The following is a 4,238-nucleotide window of genomic DNA, read 5'->3' as shown; positions in this document are numbered from 1 at the left end:
AAAAATAAAATACAATAAAGGGAAAAAAAAGATTATGGGGCCACAAAAAAAAAAAGAAGGAATTTCTTTTTTAAAAAAAATTTTTATTAGCGAAACACCATGAGGTACAGTTGTAGATTTACAAATTTTTGTGCTTGGGTTTCGATTATACAATGATCAAATACCCATCCCTCTACCAGTGGCCATTTTCCACCACCATGGATCCCAGTATCCCTCCCACACCCATCCCCCCATCCCACCCTGCCTCTGTGGCAGGGCACTTCCTTTTGTTCTCTTTCTCCTTTTGGGTGTTATGGTCTGCAAAAGAGGCATTGAGTGGCAGTCATGTTCAGTCCATAGTCTACTTTCAACATGCATCTCCCCTCCTGGGAGGATCCTCCAAACACCCGTTATTTGGCGCTCAAGAAGGAATTTCTTAATCTAAATTAAGGTGGAATCTCTAGGGGCCAGAAGAGCACAGTAGGTAGGCCGTGTGCTTTGTACATGTTTGACCCAGGTTCAATCCCCAGCACCCTATATGGTCCTCCAAGAACCACCAGGAATAGTTCCTGAGTTCAGAGTGAGGAGTTGCCCTCACTCCTCACAATCTAGATGTAGCACAAACACTGCCTCCCCTAAAAAAAAAAGAAGGACTTTCTGAATTTTAATACATCTTACCTACAACAAGCTCAGAATATAATATGAATTACTTCTAGTAGTCTGAGAAAATTTTATAAATAAAAATAAAAGGGCCAGGGATATAGCTCAAATGACCCGAGCCCAATAATGCAGGAAGCTCAAACTTAATCCCTGCAACCACATGGGCCCTTTGGGCCTCCATAAATTGGTTGCAAACTCAAAGAAATAAATGTTTGAAATGAAGGTAATTATTAACAATAAAATACCCACACATTTTGTACGGAGACCCCTCCCCCAAAGCTTAGATACCTCACACCATGGGAGAGAAGCAGAAATACCTGGATGACCTAAAGCCCTGTGATACAGCGTGCCCCACCAAAAATAGCCAAGACCTCGCAGTCTTAGGTAAACAGTTCATACATGTCATAACCTGAATACAGATCCCCAAACAAATATATCACCTCACATCTTGGACACTGTCCTTCACTGCCCACAACAACTTCCTTCTGACCAGATGGCCATGAGACCCAGCTTCTCCTACTGCACCCCATCAAATACTTCCCAAACCTGAGGCTTAAAATTCTGGCGTAAATAAATTTACTTCTCTAAGATTTCCCCTTCAAAATTCCTTTTTCAATTGCCACACACCAACCATAAATCTGTCTTTAGTCATTTATGGCCCACTTGCTACCTTTCCACACCCCCCGAACTCCCTAGGTCAGACCAGATCCTGAGGGGCCTGGAGATCCCTTAGGATCTGATCCAAGTCACATTCTGGGGGTTGGGCAGGGAGGAGAGGAGAGAATGTTTGGGAGGATGGTGATACCGCCTTAAACTACTGCAGAACTTTAACCTATAAGTAGCATGAAATACTGACTTCGGCAACTCTGGAGAATTTTTCTCACAGTTGTTGTGAACGGTTAGTGTATCCTGAAATCAACGTAATGGGATACAGTGAGCACTGATATAAAAAGATACTAGGTAGAAGAGAATATAAAAAGAGTACCCAACACATTCTGTGTTAGTCATTAAAAGAGTACCCAACTCGTTCTGTGTTAGTCATTGATGCCATATTCTTTTACAGGTGCACAAACTGAAGTTCCCAGATGGGACTCGAACCTACAATCTTCAGTATCCAAAGCCCTGCCTCTGCACTCACAGCGCCAAAGCAGAAGTCAGAGTGCCTTCGTCAAAACTCTACATCAAAACTCTGCGTTAAAACTCCAATGGCACAGAGTCGAATCTCTGTGAGAGATTCCGGACGACCTCTGTACGTAGGAAGAGGTTGACTCTCTTCGCGATGTCCAATCGGAGGTCAGGCAGTACTCGATCCCGCCCTGCTCATTCCGGAGCCAATCAGTGTTCACTGGCCTTTCACCCCGCTGTCATTCACTCTGGCGAGCCAACCGAGGCAGGACTTCACAAAAGTATCTGTGGATAGGGGGGTGAGTGCCTTTCTCTCCTCCACACTTAAAGTCGTTTCTTCCAAAACATACCCTCTCCCGCTACACACATTGGTACTTCCCGGAACTTGTAAGTGTACTAGTCGAGCTTGGCTGCGCAGAAGCTTCCCTGGCTCGACATTAATCTTTCGTTTTCCACTCCTCGCGGACTTTTCCGCGATCAGTGCTTTAAGAATAGTGAAGTCTTTAATTCACCCAACACAGCTAGTGGCTTTCACGTTTTATTCCAGTTTTACCACTTTCCACCCCCATCTGCCCAACACGTCGCCCCTGTGCACTGATTCAGTCCCCACATGACTAGGCTCGTTGAGAACATGGCAGCGTTAACCAACATCCTGCTGCCAGGGTTCGAACATGGGTGAACCGCTTGCAAGACAAGTGCACTACCCATTGGACTATCTCTTTGGCCCGCGACTACATTTTTGTTGTTTTGGGGTCAGCTGGGACTATCTAGTATCATCCAAGTGGGTTCTGGTGCCCTGAGGACTCCTTAGGAGTCTCTCAAATGTTAACACTGTTCCCGCCTAAAATAATACTACCACCCAGATGTATGTGGATTTCGACTTCCACCTGCACCACTCCTTTTCTGCATTGCTTAAAACTGAACTATTGCAGAGAAGATCTTTCAGAGGGCTGGAGCTCAGAGTTAATGCTTAGCCCCATGTATCAGCTAATTGTAGCCCTCAACACCTCTGACTATGATCCAGAAACTAAAACTAAACAACAAAACAACAACCTGCATTCCTGGAGAAGTGGAGATGACTTGCAAGTGTGAGGCATGGAATTTCACCCCGGCTGATCCCACATGCCTATTTTGAGTCTGCCAACTAAGGATGTGAGCTCTGTAGCACCGAATGTGCTACGACAACAAAAAGGAAAGGGAAGGGGAATAAATAATTTTTTAGTCATCCTTGCAGAGTACAGACTTAAAAGGGAAGTTTATTGAGGAGCTGGAGAGATAGTATGGAGGGTATGGTGCTTACTTTTCATGCAACTGATCCCTGGTTCAATCCTCAGCACTCATTAGGGTACCCTGAGCACTGTCAGAAATGATCCCTGAGCACAGAGCCAGGAGTAAGCCCTGAGCATCACCAAGTGTGCCCTCAAAACAAAATAAAGAGGGTGGGGTATGGAATAAATGGCTCTTTTCACCTGCAATTTCACATCTAAATGTTTTTTGTAAGAGCAAACATATCAAGAAAAGACAGAAGTAAAGGGGGACTGGAGAGATAGTAGGATACATGCCTTGTATGTGGCTGACCAGGGTTATATCCCTGATACCACATATTGTCCCTCTAGCCTTCACGGAGTGATTCCTGGACTCAGAGCCAAGTGTAAGCCATGAGCATAGCCAGGAGTGGCTCAAAACAACAACAACAACAGAGATAAATAAATAGAGGTGACTTGTACCTTGGAGTATCAGCTGTGGAAGTGACCTTGCCACCTCAGTTGATACCGGGCCTTCACCACACAAAATACAGCACAGAGGAGCTCAAATACCTCACCCACATAGGAAAAGAACAGCCTACCATCCTTGCCCTCTCTACTAAGGGTAGGAAAAACTTTGAGGATGCACAGAACATGACAGGGTTATTTCTCATCCCCGGTTGGATACTAACCCTAAGTAGTGAAGTGCTTCAGTAGTGAAGTGCCCCTTTACCTCCCCGCAGAGAAGCTTAAATCCCTTGAGTTAATCTTTAAACTTTTCTTTGTGTTTTACCTCTCATTGTCATAATTCCCTAAGTCAGTCTTGATTAGTTATAAGCCAAAGCTTTCTGGTAACTCTGGAGTTTAAAATTAAAAAAAAAATTTTTTTAAAAACATTTTTTATTGAATCACTGTGAGATAGACCCTTAAATAACTGTTCATGATTGGATTTCAGTCATACAGTATTCCAACACCCATCCCTCCACCACTGTACATTTCCCAGCATCAGTGTCCCCAGGTTCCCTCCCATCACCCCTCACTCCCCACCCCCTGCCTGCCTCTATGGAAGGCACTTTTCTATGGCAGACGTCTCTCTCTCTCTCTCTCTCTCTCTCTCTCTCTCTCTCTCTCTCTCTCCCTCTCCCTCTCCCCCTCTCTTTCCCTCTCTCCTATTGGGCATTGTGATTTACAGTATTGATATTGAAAGGTTATCAAGAATATCCCTTCACC

Source organism: Sorex fumeus, unplaced genomic scaffold, assembly GCF_029834395.1.
Source record: "Sorex fumeus unplaced genomic scaffold, SorFum_2.1 ptg000065l, whole genome shotgun sequence".
Classification (NCBI taxonomy): domain Eukaryota; kingdom Metazoa; phylum Chordata; class Mammalia; order Eulipotyphla; family Soricidae; genus Sorex; species Sorex fumeus.
Note: the sequence above shows the minus strand (reverse complement) of the source record.